Here is an 18928-nt window from a genome sequence, read left to right as displayed (position 1 = left end):
GGATTGTGAGAGAGAATGAAAATACTGGAGAGAAAGTGAATCCAGAAGGATACTCAAGAAACTCCAGTGCATCATGGGAAAATATCTTTTCGATGACACTTGAGACTTTACCTGATGGCAAGATGGCATCTACTAAGAAGCTGACCTGCCTTTGACAGTGCTTTACTTCAGCACTGTAACCAGAGAGGAAGTGTCGTAGGTGGAAAGAACAAACATAAATGTGTGTGGACGAGGTTCCCCCTTCAGCTCTCCCCTTGCACGATGGCTGAGCACTGTGAGTGGTGGGCATCAGTGCTGTGAGAATTACAGGAGGTAATGATCTGTCTCCCTGTTAAAGGGAGATGTACTTTCCTCTCATATAGGTTATTTCTGAAACAAAATCATTGTGGATAGTAGATAATCTTTGTGTGCTTATCTCCCACTAGTATTATTTTCTAATTTCACAGAAGGAATATATTAGATTCCTGTAATGTTCCATATATAAACTAGGCAAAATTCAGAAAAAGCATCATTGCATACAATGAATCAGTTCAAAATTCAAGCATATTGAATTGTAAAAATTATTAAAATTTCTCAGTTGTGGGACTGGCTTGATACCTTCTGAGAGAGAGCGTTTACACCAGAGAAGGCCATTCGTTCAATCTTACATCCACAAAAACATATTTTTTTTTGGCTACAGGAAGGCACCTTGTTTCAGCTTCTTTAGCTAAGTTCTCTCAGATTTGATGATCTCTGTGATAGACTGCTACGGTGGAAATAGCATTCAACTTTTCCCTTGAGCTGAACTGACAGGCAAAGTAGAACTATTTTTCTCAGAGAGTTGGTGGAGGATGTATTGTTTTACCTCTCCTCACTCCTGGATGCAATTTTAAAGAAAGATTGCCCCATTTTAATGTTCAACAGTCTGAAGAAATTTCATGGTCAGGGAATAATAATTTTCTCAACAAAATTTAGCCCCTCGATACCATTTGGCTATATGCCAACATGTAAACATTCAGATCCACCTTATTAGAAAATTGTTTTAATGTAGCTTCATGATCTAGTAAAAGAGATAAGAATGCAGCTTGTGAATAGAGCAGAAAGGCTTAGCTCATTTCATATTTTTTTTAAAGATTGCTCCTGCCTGACTGATTTACCTAGGAACTTTATCAAGGGCAACTGGAATTGTCGCCTGATTTATATTAATGGAAACTGAAGAGACTGAAGTAATTTGTGAACAGTTATGTGTGAAGATAGAGCTGTAACCACAAGTGGTCACCTTGCCCTTAAACTATACTGTCCTTCCAGCCACTGGGTTATGTAATGGCTATAACGAGGGGAGTCTATGAAATGGAGTGTCGTAGAGTGTGGGAGGATCACCCATCAAAAAAAAAAAAAATTAACCATTTTGACGGAAACTTTCCTTTTTATAACTGGATGTCCCTGAGATATTTGGATGATGTAAACACAGCTTTGAAAATACAATTTCTCCAGACCAGTGTAGCATGGTTTAGAGCAGAAGCTGCCAAAAGGCCTCGTGCTGGGCGGTGTGGGTCAGCAGTCATATTTTCCTCACACAGCAGTAAGTGGGCAGAGAGACCAAAGGCAGTCTCAGAAAACACAGCCACAACACACATCCAGCTGGCACACACTAGAATGGCCTCCCAGGGTTTATGGCCTGTTCTCTTCTGATTATTAACCTGGTGTCTATTCTGGTGGTCAGTGTCTATGCTCCATCAGCTAATGGATAGATTGAAGATCATCACTGCATATAACAATACAACCTAAGATAATGAGATTAATAATGCAGGAAACGGAATCTGGAGGAATATTAGACATGAACAAACATTGTTAAATGAAGTAAACTTAGATGAATCGGTGGCTTTCAACAGAACATATTGTATAGCTTGGAATTCCAAGAGAAGTTTACAAACATTGGAAGGTAGCATCAGGTTTGGGCTAATGGACTGCGAATCCTCGACTGTTGGCTGCTTTGCTGTTATAACACTTCAGATTCTTTTAGTCCTGCTGCTGCTGCTGCTGCTAAGTCACTTCAGTCGTGTCAGACTCTGTGTGACCCCATAGACGGCAGCCCACCAGGCTCCCCTGTCCCTGGGATTCTCCAGGCAAGAACACTGGAGTGGGTTGCCATTTCCTTCTCCAATGCATGAAAGTGAAAAGTGAAAGTGAAGTCACTCAGTCATGTCCGACTCTTAGTGACCCCATGGACTGAAGCCTACCAGGCTCCTCCGTCCATGGGGTTTTCCAGGCAAGAGTACTGGAGTGGGGTGCCGTTGCCGTCTCTGTCTTTTAGTCCAGTGGTCCTCATTTACTGTGCATTTAAGAATAATCTGGTGAATTTGAAAAACATCTGACACACAAGTCCAGCTGCAGATCAATTGAACAACAGTCTACTGAGAGTGGGGAACAATGTTAAGTAATTTTAATAGTCGCCCATGTCATTATAACTATGGCTTTTGAAACAAGCCTAATTCTTAATTTTAAGATCATGTCTGAGTATTGTCATTAGTTACTATTCCAGGCTGAATTGCGTCCTCGCAGAATACACGTTAAAATCCTAACCCACAGACGGGACTTCCCTAGCAGTCCAGTGGTTGAGACTCCATGATCTCAGTGCAAGGGGCACAGGTTTGATCCCTGGTCAGAGAACTAAGATCCCATGTGTTACATGTGTGTGCTAAATCATGTCAGGCATATCAGACTCTTTTGTGAGCCCGTGGACTATAGCCTGCTGGGCTCCTCTGTTGGAGTGGGGTGCCATTTCTCCCTCCAAGGGATCTTCCAACTCAGGGATCAAATATGCATCTTTTTATTCTCCTGCATCAGCAGCCAGGTTTTTATTACCACTGCCACCTCAGAAGCCACATGCCACATGGTGTGGCCAAAAATAAATAAATGAAAGCCAAAAATGATAACAAAGTAAAATCCTAACCTCCAGTACTTAAGACTTTGGCATTATTTGGAAATAGTCACTGCAGAGGTAATTAATTAAGAAGAGGTAGTACTAGAGGATGGTGGCCTGCTGTGTGCTCAGTCTCTCAGTCTTGTCTCACTCTTTATGACTCCATGGACTGTAGCCTGCAAGGCTCCTCTGTTCATACGGCTCTATAGGCCAGAAGACTGGAGTGGGTTGCCATTTCCTTTTCCAGGGGATCTTCCCGACCCTGGGATCAAACGCGCATCTCTTGCGTCTCCTGCATTGGCAGGCAGAGTCTTTGCAACTGCGCCACCAAGTGGGGAAACTTTGACATAGAAACATATAGGGAGAACACCAGGTGAGGATGGAGGCAGAGATCAGGGAGACGCAGCAGACAAGGAACAGCAAAGACTGCCAGATAAACCAGCAGAAAGTAGGAGAGATGACGGGAACTGAGTCTCCTTCACAGCCTCAAAAGGAACACCTTGATCTTGGACTTCTAGCCTCTAGAACCTTGGGACAAGCGATCTCTCTGGTTTAAGCCAGCCGGTTTGTTAGGGCAGCCCTTGTAAACGAATACAGCTAAGGGTGCAATCCGTACTTTAGCTTAACTCTAAGTCTTGCTTTCTTCCTACGCACAGTGAATATGTCGAGTCTATGGATCACTGAATTCCTCTCCCGTTTTTTCTTTGTATGAGCAGATAACCTTCTGCTGTCTCTTTCTTTCCCATAACAAGGTAAACTAGCTGATCATCTTTCTTAGCTTTCCTTTCAGTTTCTTCACTAGAATATCGTTCATTTATGTTCAAGCAGCACAAGAAATCTGTGGTCATCAGGGAATGGTGTTCTTTATATATGTTTCTCTAATCCTTTAATTAAAACCGACAGAAGAAATAAGCTTCTTCAAATACGTTGACTGTGCAGTCAGGTATTCCAGTCACCTCAGTTGAGGTCTAGGAATATGTTGGAGATACCCCATTCCAATACATATTATATCATGGTGCTTATTTTATTGTTTGGGGGAATAATTCTCATGGAGGCACTGCTGGGAAACCAGTCCTTTCATAGAGGAAAAATATACACTTACTAGGATTCTAGATACATCTTTTCTACTACAGGAGTTCTTAGTTATTTCAAACATCAGACTCCAAAGCTCAAAATAAGAAAAGGGAACCAGAGAGAACTGAATAATGGCAGAGGTTGGCAACATCAGCAGCAGCATGGAGTGGATGGAATGCGTAAAATCTTTGTGGAAAGAGAATAGAATATTTAACAACAGAAGCAGGAGGGGAAGAGAAAATATTGCTTATAAGGTCATACGGACAAGACAGAATAATCAAATGCCTGGGGTAAGTAAGGATGGTAAAAAGAAAAGTTATAAAGGAAAAAAATACAAGATGCTGCTGAAAATATCACCATGGTTTCACAGGAATAGGTATGAAAATAGGTCGATGATGATGAATCTTAGAGATTCTTAAGTTAGAGAAAAATAATAAAGATGAGAATATAACATAAAACACTGACTCAGTCATTCCTCACTAAAGATTTGATTTAGTCATGATAGCACGTGTATTCTCAAATAAATCTCTGTTCTTACTAAGCTGAACTTTAATTACCTGAAAATATATTAGCACCATCAAAAATGCTTGAATCTACACAGTATACATGGGACCCTGTAGGCACTGTTACTGAGGTGTTATTACCTGTCCTATGGGAGGGGAAGGAGGAGGTTTCATATACTGGCATTTGAAACTATAATTTTCACTGGCTTTCTATGCTCTTCACTGAAATTCATTTCTTAGTAAAATTCAGACTTTTTATTTGGCCTGTAGCTTTATATGCTATTACAGAGTTCTACAGAAAAGACTTTTTTTTTTTTTTTTTATATATAAATGATGCAGTTCACTGAACACTTCTGATTCTTCTCCCATCTGGGTATTATGTGGGGTTTCAATTACCAGCCCCCTTGAAATTAAGTGTTGTCAATTGATTTGCTTTAGACAGTATTATAAGTGTGGTCACATTGCAATGGAAGTGCTAAATGCTAAAGGAAAATTCACCCTGTCTTCTTTCTTGGATAATCATGGAAGGATGGTGGTGGTGGTTTAGTTACTAAGTTGTGTCTGACTCTTGCAACCACATGGACTGTAGCCTGCCATGTTCCTCTTTCCATGGGATTTCCCAGGCAAGAACACTGGAGTGGGTTGCCATTTCCTGCTCCACATGGAAGGATATATTAAGATAAACTCTAGCCTGGGTTCCTGATGACTATAATGAGGAAAAAATTCCTACTGCTGCCTGCACCCTGTGATCTATGATGGGCAGGTAACATGAACAAAATTGTAAATACTTGCTGTTTTAAGCCACTGAAACTGTAGGATAGTCTATTACTTCAGTATAACATATCTTATATTGATAGGCAGGAAGGTTATAATATCTTTTATCATCTTAAAATAATTAAAAACATAAAGATCTAAAGAACAATAATTTCTACACAAAAGCAATTAATAGTGAATTCTTTTTTCACACGTCATTAAAGGAAAAGCAAAAACAAAACAAACAAAACCAAAATAAAACTTACTTATCCATATGAATTTGTCTATTTGCTCTGGAAGACTGTTATTTGTCTTAGAATTAAAATGAGTGGATTTTAAAGTATTCTGAGAAATCAAAGAAATTAAAATTTTTTTATTGCACAAATTTAGAATTCTTGTGCTCTCTCTTGTTCTTACTCTCTTTCTCCTCTCCTCCTTCTCTCCTCCCTCTCAAAAGAACCCATTTTCTAGAATAAAATTTAGGGTCACTTCTTATTCTGTACAAATAGATTCACAGACCCATTTGAATTTAATAACCTTATGGAATCCCCACAGTATCCTAAGTAGCGGTGTAATCTGTCATCCTTACACATTGACTTATATTCTCTTGCCATTCTAAAATGACTGGTAGCACTGTATGCAGTGGGCATAAAGCCAATCTGCCTAACAGCTAAAGTCAGTACAATGTCACATTTGTGTGAAAACCCTGCAGACATTCAAATCCATTGGAAAGGATTTTAAATCTTTTCTGAATTACGTCCAAAAAGTGATAAAGGAAAAATCACAATAATGAAACACAGCTACTCTAATGCTATCTTTCCACTGGCTGCTACCACCTCCTATGGCAAAATGGCTATCTCTTAGTCTTGCAAATCATTCCTCATTACTCTCTCATAAAATTGAGCCCATTTCTATATTTCTCAGTCCTTTCCTTTTAACTCTCTTTACCAGATCTTAATTTTATTCAATTAGCAAGCTTCCATTTTGGAACTCCTTTTAATACTTTTCCCCATCTCTTACCTACATGAACACAAATAATGGTCCAAAAGTTGATCAGACAGAAGAAATACAATAATAAGATGAGAAAATGTTTATGGCTATTAAAGTATATAAGCAAATGACAATTGCACACAACACAAATGTGCTTATAAAATATTGGGATGGCCAAAAAGTTCATTTGAGTTTTTTCATGTTACAGAAAAGCCCAAATGAACTTTTGGCCAACCCAATATAACATTAGCCTACAATGTAAATTGAAATACTTCTCACTTTATATTTAGATTTAAATATTGAATTATGTACCCAATGCTCTATTTATTTGCTGTAAATTTGCTTCTCTTCTATCATGCAAAGAGTTGACTCATTGGAAAAGACTCTGATGCTGGGAGGGATCGGGGGCAGGAGGAGAAGGGGATGACAGAGGATGAGATGGCTGGATGGCATCACTGACTCGATGGACGTGAGTTTGGGTGAACTCCGGGAGTTGGTGATGAACAGGGAGGCCTGGCGTGCTGCAATTCATGGGGTCCCAAAGAGTCAGACACGACTGAGCAACTGAACTGAACTGAACTGAATACATTTCTATTAACACCTGTGTGTGTCTTGAATAAATGGGGAAATTTGTCAGGCTTCTAAATAGTTTTCTGAGTCCCCAAATTTATACTGCCACCTTATCACTTTTTCCCCTAGATTTATTGTTTTATTTACTTCCTATGATATTTAGTTTTTAAAATAAAAAGATGGTAGAAAGAACTTTTAACTTCATTTCATTTCTAATAACTAAACTTTGGAATGTGAAAGCACAATATTAACAGGTGATTGCAAGAACTGTAAGTTGAAGCAAGATCACTCTAGAGAAATTTAACATGAACACTATACGCTTATCCTTTTATGATTTCTACCTAGCAGGCAATTGGCATCTATATTTTCTTCTCTTAGATATTCTGAGAAGCAACCACATGGCAGCATTTCATATTTCACAAACTAAATGACAGTGCAAAAGTAGTTTCCCATAATGGAGGTGCTTTGAGAAGTTGAGAACTATTATGTGACTCATCAGCTTCAAATAATTCAGGCACTAGAGATAAAGGGTAATATCTCTTGTTGAAAGCACAGGTTGAAGGAAGTATTTTCAGTGGAAAACTTTCAGAACCTCTCTGCATAACGTATAGTGCAAAATTGTGACAGGTTTATACTATGCAGTTCTACATAATGGGTTATGGGAAAGCAAATCAACAAGAAACAGAGAACAAAAATAAACAATGTGCAGGATGGACAGTAGGTTAATTTGGTGACTGAAGCTAATATAATGGCTTTTAGGTACATTAAATGCTTTTTTCATGACACCCATAATTAAATGAAGTAGAGTAAATCATATCTTAAAGAGAAATCTGATTCTGCTATGTGTTAATTATCACCAAAATTGGATAATTGCTTTGTGGAAGAGTTAATTCTTTCTGGCAAATAGAATGTCAGGTACTGAGTCTGGTTTAATTAATACCTTAGTAATTACAATACTTTATTATATGAGGGAAAACTAATTTACCGTTGCTCAAAGTTAATCTCTCATTCTACAACAGGCAGCTCAAAATGGCATTTATTTTTTAATAGTTAATGTTCTGCAAACAATGGTACTCAATAAATGTTTATGACTGTTTAATTTACTTTTGTTTTTGTAAGCGTGTGATTGGTCCTTTGCAAAAAGGTGGCGCCGTCAATACTGGCATTGACTCGGACTCAGTGTCTTACCCTGAGATTTTCCTATCAGTCAGTGTCCTTGTATAGACAGACGATAATTGATGGAGTAGAATAATATAGATAATTGCATAAAGAATAAGTTTGAAAAGAATAATATTTCCCTTCAGGAGAGAAAATGTAAAAGATCACTCTGTTGGCAGTACTCAGGGAGACTACAGGCAAGCTTAGCAAACAGTCTTAGTTAAAGGACAGCCACGCAGACTTTTTCCCCTTCTTTTGGATTGTACTTCTGGCAATTTCATGTGGCTTTAGGCAACTCCATGTTTCTCTTTCCCTCAGATTTTTTCTTTCTTCGACTCTCAATAAAATACAAAAAGCTAAACACAAACAGTCATGATCCTGTTATTTGCAACGTTCCGAAGGGCAGCGGAATGCTTGACTTCCCGCAGCTCAGCAGTCCACACAGCACGTTAAGTGTAACTGTTGGCACATTCAGGTAGTATGTAGCAGACCAGTGATTTGTAGTTTGGGAGGCTGTTTTAATGGGCATTGAATTGTAAATGCAACTGCCATGAAATGGTTTGAATTGTAACATTGATGAAAATGTGTTTGCTAAGTGATTCCCTAAATTACTTTATGGAGTATAAAACATCTGCATTTAGCAAGATTCTATTTGGCTGAAAAATAAACATTTATAAACCACCAGCTTTCATGTCTGATGACAATAATGTACCGGAAGACTTGAAATTGCATGACAATCTAAATATGCTTTCTCTTAAAAAGCAAATAGTACTGTTAATATATGACATATTAGATTGTACTGTTTAAAGGGTAAATTCCTCCAGAAGATATATAAATGTCGTGGTATACATTCCCACTTACAAAACCAAATGATAAACAGCACTGTGATAGACGCTGGGTTAGGAGAAGGTCGATTTTGATAATAAAGTACACGTTCACAAAATCATAAACAATGGTGAAACATCATTCCTTGGTTTCCTCAAAAACTGAAGAAAATATTCAATACCAAATCAGTTTTGTTCAGTAATTTTACATTGCTGGTCCAGCAAACAATAAATTTAGAATAATGCAAAGCAGATGTTTGCTTTAAGAGTCCATGGATACCATACTTATGAAGGTATTTGAGAAACAATAGAAAATTCAACCAGGTGCTTCTTACCACAGAAAGTAAAATAATACAATAATCAGTGTACTGTAATCAGACCCAATGGAGATCAGGCTTACAGAGGTGTACAGATATATTGGTATAAAATAGCTAAGCAAAGAACATTTCATGAGCTATTTGCACATTTCTGTAAGTTACCATCCACACTAATCTGTTTGAAGGAAATGTGACTTTATATAGTGCCCATCAGAGACTGTCTCTCTTTAATCGAGTTTGATTCTACTCATATAGCTCATAAGTTCCTCCTTCAATTTAAGCAGTAAAATTATTTTTATATTTATTAAATCATAAAACTTTTATGTTTTTATAACAACGTAACCATTAGAATAATATTTTGGCATTTTTTATTTTAGTAGATGCAAGCAATGTTAATTCAAATATTCATTGCTTATATGTAAGTACTACCACCAACAGTAGAAGAACAGAGCAATGTATTACCATTAGATTTACAGTCAAAGATCTATCCTTGACTCATTATTCAAAGACATTAGTGATCATTTGATTCACATATATTAATTTTTTGAAAAAAAATCCACATGTATATCTTATGTCAGGATAGACTTATAAATTCATGCAGGTTCTTCAATGAAAAGAAGGTATTGTCCTAGTGCATGAACAATGGCTTGATATGAGTTTCAGTATTTCATAAAATTTTCAATGGCTTAAGGCTATTCAACATATATCAAATGAATCTATCTTAGAAAAATCATATTGCTGTATTAGAAAGTATACTTCCTTTTCCATAATATTAAGCAAGGTATTTGACTTCTTGTATTAATAGTTAATATTACTCATTACTTGCCTGATTATTTACATGTTAGCTGATAAAATAATACCTAATTAATTGACACATATTGTAGTTGACACAATATTTACCTCATTATTTTCTGAATTTCTTAACATCCTCTTAATTCTCAGTCTGCTCATTGTCACTCAAACTGAAGTATTTCCTTCATAATAAAGTTATCTTGCTACTTATAGCATATAAATGATTTTAAAATTTCAGTGTTAAAAAAACAAATCTCTGGAATTGCAGCAAAGGACAATAGGAATTAAAAAGGACAGGAAAAAAAAAAAAAGCACAGGCCTGGAAGGTCTTTGTGAAGAGTAAGCTGAAGCAAAAGAGCTAATCACCAGATTAAGGTTTTTGAGTAAGACTCAAAGATAACAGGTGTATAATTATAGAAAACCATGTTCATACACTGTTAAGGAATTTCCTTCAACATATTGTGTTCTATTCATTAGGTGCTCAGTAACTGACAAAAAACTAGGCGTTATACAATTTAAAACATTTACTCATAGGAAACTGACGCTAAGAGAGAGAATCTGTCTGTGGTCACACAGCTAATGAACAGATTTAAGTATTCTTACTTCTGGTATTTTTGTAATGTAAACAACATGATCTAGGGGTGTCATCTACTACAATGCTTCCCTCACAGCTCAGTCGGTAAAGAATCTGCCTGCAATGCAAGAGATCCTGGTTCAATTCCTGGGTTGGGGAGATCCCGTGGAGAAGGGATAGGCTATCCACTCCAGTGTTCTTGAGCTTCACTGGTGGCTCAGCTGGTAAAGAATCTGCTTGCAATGTGGGAGACCTGGGTTCAATCCCTGGGTTGGGAAGATTCCCTAGTGAAGTGAAGTCGCTCAGTCGTGTCCGACTCTTTGCGACCCCATGGACTGTAGCCTACCAGGCTCCTCTGTCCATGGGATTTTCCAGGCAATAGTCCTGGAGTGGAAGGGATAGGCTCCAGTATTCTGGCCTGGAGAATTCCATGGACTGTATAGTCCACTGGGTCACAAAGAGTTGGATAGGTCTGAGTGACTTTCACTTTCATTTTCTACTAAAATATACTAATATGGCTTTAGCAAGATTTCAGTTAGACCTACTACTGTACAAGAGTATCAAATTGATAACCAATTCCTATAGGTACAAATAGGGATATATATACAAAAGGCCTTAAATAACTTTTTTCCCTTTCAAACCATTTTCCCAGTTCTTGACATTTGTCACAAAATATTTCACAGATGTGTAAAAAGATATATGTACATGGATGCACACTACAATAAGTAATTGTCTATGTGGTGATCTGTAGAGCACAATTTATTTCTAGAAATCGTTCCCTGTGGTCTTTCACATCTACATAAATCCTGTGGATCTGCTATTACTATGGAATGCCAGTCCCTGGGCCAGAGGTTGTCAACTGACTGAAGCCTGATCAGTTAAAACTCTATACTTGTATACTTTGACTTAGAACTGGATAAAAGGAGTTGAGAGGTGTGTATGCGTGTGTGTGAGTGCACATGTACACACAGTTGTGCACAGGTGTACATGTGTGTTTGTATCTGGGTATGGCGGTGAGAAGTAGAGAGCTTGGCTGTTGTCAAGGGCCATTTTCTTCTGAATTTGCAAAGTGATGAAGACAGTGTGTATTCCAAGAAAATGAAGTTTATACACAGAAAGAAGCAACTGAAGTTGAAAAAAAGCAGCAGATTACACACACTCACACACACACACACACACATATAAACAGAGTGTGTGTGTGAGAGAAAGAGAGAGGAGAGGGAGGAAGAGAGGGCCTTGGAGAATGAGTTCCTAATTCCGTTTATTCATGAGACATTGCTACATCTTCCTGTGCTTTGGATTTTCAATTCTTCTTTAATTTACACAAAGTACTCTAGTACTCACCAAACAAATCACCGTTTTCTCCAAGCTAGCTTGGGATAGGCTTCCATGATTCACAACTAGTAGTTCTAACTAACACAAAATTTTTATATTAGTAATGAAGGCACATTCTAGTGATTATATAATTACAACACAATCATATAATGGGTTTTCTGCAACCATTAAAAGTCATGTTTTGAACATTATTTAATAAACTGTGAAACTCCTCTAATTATAATACCAAGTGAAACAAAGTGAGATGCAAACAGCATATAGAGTGTAATTCTTTTGAAACTCTAAAGTTAAAAAAAAAACATTTACAAAGACCAAAAGAAACTCACCAAATCATTAAAAGTGGTTATTTTAGGCATTGCAATTATGGTTAATGTTGATGTTATTTTTCTGGTTTGGAACAGTTAATATATTTTTTCATAAAAAGCAAAATAATAAGCAGTATTTAAGTTGTATCTCTGATTAAAAAAAATTTATTCTTTACAAAGGCACATAGAAGGGCTGGATCAAGATGGTGCAGTAGCAAGACCGTCAGCTCACTTACTCCTACAGAACTACAACGGCCTATACAGCAACTTTGAGAACAACCTGAAGACCACCAAAACAGAATTTCTACATAACTGAAATGGCAACCCACTCCAGTATTCTTGCCTGGAGAATTCCATGGACAGAGGAGTCTGGCACGCTGTAGTCCATGGGGTTGCAAAGAGTCAGACGTGACTGAGCGTCCTTCACACACACACAAGAAATAAATAGGAATGAACACGAACAACACTAAAGAAAGTCATCATCACAAGGGCAGAGAGCAAGAGAATAAGAAAGGAACAGAAAAGAACTACGAAAACCATGAACAAGATGGCAATAAACACATACCTATCAATAATTGCTTTAAAGGTAAATGTACTAATGCAATTTACATGTAAATGTACTAAAGGCTCCAATCAAAAGACAAAGAGTGCAATATGCTAATAAACGACCAAAGTGTTCACTGGAGAAATCAAAGAAGATATCAAAATATACTTTGAGACAAGTAAAAATGAAAACACAATGATCCAAAACCTATGAGATGCAGCAAAAGCAGTTCTAAGAGCAAAGTTTGCAGCAATAAAAGCCTACCTCAGGAAACAAAACACGTCTCAAGTAAACAACCTAAACTTATACCTGAAAGAACTACAAAAATAAAAACAAACAGAACCCCACATTAGTAAAAGGAAAGAAATAATAAAGATCATCGCAGAAATAAATGAACTAGAGCAGTGGTCCCAAACCTTTTTGGGACTGGTTTCATGGAAGACAATTTTTCCACGGGCCAGGGGCAAGGGGTGGCTTTGGGATGATTCAAAGCACAGTGCGCTTGTCGTGCACTTTATTTCTACTATTATTACATTGTAATATATAATTTATATAATTTAAAATTATACAATTGTCACTTGGCACTCACTGATCAGGTTTTGATACGAGTCTGCAAGCAGATGGTTTCTGTGCAGTTAAACCTCTCTGCTAACATAACCTGTATTTGCAGCCACTCCCTAGCACTCACCGCCTCAGCTCCACTTCAGATCATCAGAATTAGATTCTCATAAAAAGCATGTGCAGTGAAGTTCACAGTAGGGTTCATGCGCCTGTGAGAATCTAACGCTGCCACTGATCTGACAGAAGGGAGAGCTCAGGCAGTGATGTGAACAATCAGGGGCAGCAGCTGTAAATAAATGTGGAACTTTGCACGCTCACCCATTGCTCACCTCCTGCTGGGCAGCCTGGTTCCAAACAGGCCATGGACCCGTACAGGTTTGTGGCTTAGGAGTTGGGGGCCCCTGAAATAGAGAATAAAAAATAATAAAAAAAAAGAGATCAGTGAATCGAAATCTTGCTTCTTTTTAAAGACAACAAAAATCGATAAACCTTTAGCTAGACTCATCAAAAAAATAAGGAAGAGGGCTCAGGTATATAAAAATCAGAAATGAAGTTACAACCAATATTAAAGATATAATACAAAGGCTCATAAAAGACTATTTTGAACAATTACATACCAATAAAATGGAAAACACAGAAGAAATGGACACACTCTTAGAAATGTGCAATCTCCAAAAACTGAATCAAGAAGAAATAGAAAATATGAACCAGATTAAATTAATCACAAAAATTCCCAACAAACAAAAAGTTTAGGACCAGATGGCTTACAGTTGAGTTCCATCAAAGATTGGAAGAAGAGTTAACACCTATCTTTCTGAAACTATTCCAGAAAATTCAGGAGGAAGGAATACTTCTGAATTTATTGTATGAGACCGTCACTCTAACACCAAACCAAAGATGTCACACACAAAAATTTTACAGGCCGATTATCACTGGTGGACATAGACACAAAAGCCTCAATAAAATATTACCAAACCAAATTCAATACATTCAAAGGATTATATACCATGATCAAAAAGACTTATTCCAAGGATGAAGAGTGGTTCCATATCTGCAAATCAATCAACATAAGTCACCACATTAACAAAATGAGCAGTAAAAATCACATGATAATCTCAGAGTCATAAAAAGCATTTGACAAATTCATTATACATCTAGGATAAAACTTCTCAATAAATAGGTTATAGAAGGAATGAATATACCTCAATATAAACAGGTCATATGTGATAAACACACAGGAGGAGGAAATGGTAACCCACTCCAGTATTCTTGTCTGGAGAATCCCATAGACAGAGGAGCCTGGTGGGCTGCAATCTGGGGCTGCAAAGAGTTGGACACAACTGAGCAACTAAGCCCATGGCACAACACAGCACTCAATGGTGAAAAGCTGAGAACGTTTCCACTAAGATCAGGAATGAGACAGGATACTCACTCTCACCACTTTTATCCAAAAGAGTATCAGAAATCTTAGCTTCAGCATTCAGACAACACAAAGAAATGAATCAAATTGGAAAGAAAGAAGTACAATGGCTACTTACAAATGACATGATGCTATATTTATAAACACATAAAGGCTCCATCAAAAAATATTACAACCAATAAATGAATGGATTCAATAAAGCTGCAGAATACAAAATCAATATACAGAAAAATGTTGCATTTCTAGACACTAATAACAAACTGTCAGAAAAAAAATTAAAAACAAATGTTTATAATTGCATAAGAAAGACTAAAATACCTAGTAATAAATTTAACCAAGGAGGTGAAAGACCTGTATTCTGAAAACTATAAGAACTTGATAAAAGAAATTGAGATGACACAAATAAATTCAGTGATATGCTATGCTCATGGGTTCAAAAAATATTGTTAGAATGACCATACTATCCGAAGTAATGTACAGATTCAATGCAATCTCTATCAAAATTCTAATGTCAGTTTTCAAGGAACTAGAGCAAATAGTCCTAAAATTTGTATGGAACCACATAAGACACTGAATAGCCAAAGCAACATTGAAAAAGAAGGTACCATGCTCCCTGATTTCAAATGAGTCTACATAGCTAAGTATATAGCTATAGTAATCAAAACTATACGGTACTGGCACAAAAACAGACATAGATCAATGGAAGAAACTAAAGAGCCCAGAAATAAGTGCATGCTTATATGGTCAATTAATTTACAAGAAAGAAGCCAAGAATATACAGTGGAGAAAAGACAGCCTCTTCAACATATATTGTTGGGAAGCAATACAGACATGGAAAAGAATGAAACTGGACCACTTTGTTATACCACGTATAAAAATAAATTAAAAATAGATTAAAGTCCTAAATGTAAGACATGAACCATATAACTCCTAGAAGAAAATATAGGAAGTGTGGCCTCTGACACTGATCATAGCAATATTTTTTTTAGATCTATCTCCTTGGGAAAAGGCAACAGAAGAAAATGCAAACAAATGAGACTATATTAAGCTAAAACATCTTGTGTACAGTAAAAGAAACCATCAACAAAATGTAAAGGCAACCTACTGAATGGAAGATGGTATCCACAAATGATATATCTGATAAGGGGTCAATATCCAGTATATATAAAGAACTCAGGCAACTCAACACCAAAAAAACAAACAACCTGATCTAAAAACGGGCAGAAGATATCCATGGACATTTTCCAAGGATTACATACAGGTAATTTACAGACCCATGAAAAGACACTCAACATCTGTAATTGTCAGGGAAATTCAAATAAAAACCACAATGAGATATCACCTGTAACTGTCAGAAGGGCTATTATTAAAAGACCCCACAAAATAAAAACAAACAAAAAACTAAACCAAGTAAGCATTGGCAAGGATGTGGAAAAAAAGGAAACCATCAGGCACTGTAGGTGGGAATATGAACTGCTGCAGCCACTACGGAAAACAGTATGGAGCTGGCTCAAAATATCAAAAATAGAACTACCATGCTGCTGCTGCTGCTGTCGCATCAGTTGTATGCGACTCTGTGCGACCCCATAGACAGCAGCCCACCAGGCTCTGCTGTCCCTGGGATTCTCCAGGCAAGAGCATTGGAGTGGGTCGCCATTTCCTTCTCCAATGCAGGAAAGTGAAAAGTGAGAGTGAAGTTGCTGAGTCATGTCTGACTCTTCGCAACCCCATGGACTGCAGCCCACCAGGCTCCTCTGTCCATGGGATTTTCCAGGCAAGAGTACTGGAGTGGGTTGCCATTGCCTTCTCCAAGAACTACCATAAGATCCATCAATTCCACTTCTGAGTACTTATCTGAAGAGAACAGAAACACTAATTCAGAAAGATATATGCATGCCTATGTCCACTACAGCATTATTTACAATAGCCAAGAATGGAAGCAACCTAATGCCTCTCAATAGATGAATGGATAAAGATGTGGTATATATCCACAATGCAGTTTTACTCAGTCATATAAAAAATGAAATCTCTATTTGTTACAACATGGATGGACCTAGAGGGTATTATGCTAAATAAGTCAGACAAAGGCAAATACAGTATGATTTCAATTATATGTGGCATTCAAAAAACAGTACAAATGAATAAACATAACAAAACAGGAACAGACTCATAGATACAGTCACCAGAGTATATGGGGTTTGGGGGGGCAGTGAAATAGATGAAAAGCATTAAGAGTTACAACCTTCCATTTATATAATAAATGTCATGAGGATGTAATGTACAACATAGGGAATGCAGTCAATAGTGTTGCAATAAGTTTATATGGTGACAGATGATTATTGACTTACGATAATCAACTCCATGTTGAACACCTGAACTATTATAACATTGTATGTTAACTATATTTCAACAAAACAGAAAATAAAGATACATTTAATTCACTTCATCTCAGTATACCTAATTAAAAAGTTTTGTTTTGCTTTTTGAATCTCTCTATGTCTCCTTCCCTGGGAGCTCAGCTGGTAAAGAATCTGCCTCCAATGGAGGAGACCCCGGTTCAATTCCTGGGTTGGGAAGATTCCCTGGAGGAGGGATAGGCTACCCACTCCAGTATTCTTCAGTTTTCCTGGTAGCTCAGACTGTAAAGAATCCACCTGCAATGTGGGAGACCTAGGTAGATCCCTGGGTTGGGAAGATCCCCTGGAGGGGATCTGGCAACCCACTCCAGTATTCTTGCCTGGAGCATCTGCATGGACAGAGGAGCCTGGTGGGTCACATTTCATGGGGTTGCAAAGAGTTGGACATGACTGAGTGACTAAGCACAGCGCAATCCTTTCCTTACACAATGAAATATGCACAAATTTCTATACATTTGTTCATTCAAGTATTTGGACTAGATTTAAAACCAATAGCAGAATATCTAAGTCATTAGCAGAATCTTTCATTTATTCAAGTTCCCTTTGTCTATTTTATGATGCTCTTATAGCCTCCAAATACTTCCTCCAGTCTAAGTAGTGCAATTCAGAAAATAAAAAAAACCTGGTTCATAGGTTTATGATTATCAGCACCCTAACCTGGCATTTATAAACATAGGTGAAATTACTGTTTATTTTTATATACATACAGTGGGTGTCATAAAAACATACAAACAAACAATAAAAAAACAGGTACAAAAAAGATGCATTGTCTCTGCCTGAGAAAAAATGAATCACTTTCTCCAGATAAGGATATGAGGATCATACCATTGCAAAGAAGCTGTATATCACTGGAAACTTGTCAGTTACACAGTTAAGCCATAGAATACATTCTTGGAGAGTACTTGAGAAATGCTTAAGAACTTTTAAACAATTTTAATAACTGTTTTAGCTGTTCGTTACAAGTGTCTACTATATGCCAAGCTATGTACTGGGTGCTTTCAGTACAACTATAAGGGACATATTAACTCCATGTGGGGCATTATATACTTGTATGTATAGGAAGGCTAAGCAGCTTGCCTAAAGCCACACAGGTAGATAGGATCAGTTGCCGCTGCTACTGCAGCTAAGTCGCTTCAGTTGTGTCCGACTCTGTGTGACCCCATAGACGGCAGCCCACCAGGCTCCCCTGTCCCTGGGATTCTCCAGGCAAGAACACTGGAGTGGGTTGCCATTTCCTTCTCCAATGCATGAAAGTGAAAAGTGAAGTCACTCAGTCGTGTCTGACTCTTAGCGACCCCAAGGACCCCATGGATAGGATCAGTATTTGGCCTCAAATCAGTATCGAATCCTGATGTCAATACTGCCTAAGTAAGGCCTTTGTAACTCTGTAACAGGGGTCTACAGCCCTGAGCATGTAGTACATCCTGATCCAACTCAATGTGCTAGGGCTGGATTATCGCACCTTCGTGAAGTTTGTTTCTGAGTGTCCAGGGAAGTTATGAGTGCCACAGTCTATCAGTCACTGGATTTGGAACTGCTGTGCAAAAGCACAGAAAGGTTGAGGCTTGAATGCATGGTGACGACTGAGTAAGTCCATGGGGTGGGATGGGAACACCAATCTGGCAGTGCACTGAGAGATAGATAACAAGGCTCAAGATACTGTATAAAATAGTTAAGTTAACCAATTTAATAGTGAAAACAGCCCTCTAACATAGTTACCACTATCGTCAGCTTCATGCACACACAGTTCAGGAAACTAAGAACCATAAGAGGAAATCAGCTTTGTCTGGGGTCACACAGCAAATAGTGGAAACAGGGTCTGAATTCAGACATTATGGCTTCCCTCTTAACTAACGCACTGCACCATTCATAACTACCTTCCCAGCACA

This window comes from Bos mutus, chromosome 7 (assembly GCF_027580195.1).
Source record: "Bos mutus isolate GX-2022 chromosome 7, NWIPB_WYAK_1.1, whole genome shotgun sequence".
Taxonomy (NCBI): Eukaryota; Metazoa; Chordata; class Mammalia; order Artiodactyla; family Bovidae; genus Bos; species Bos mutus.
Note: the sequence above shows the minus strand (reverse complement) of the source record.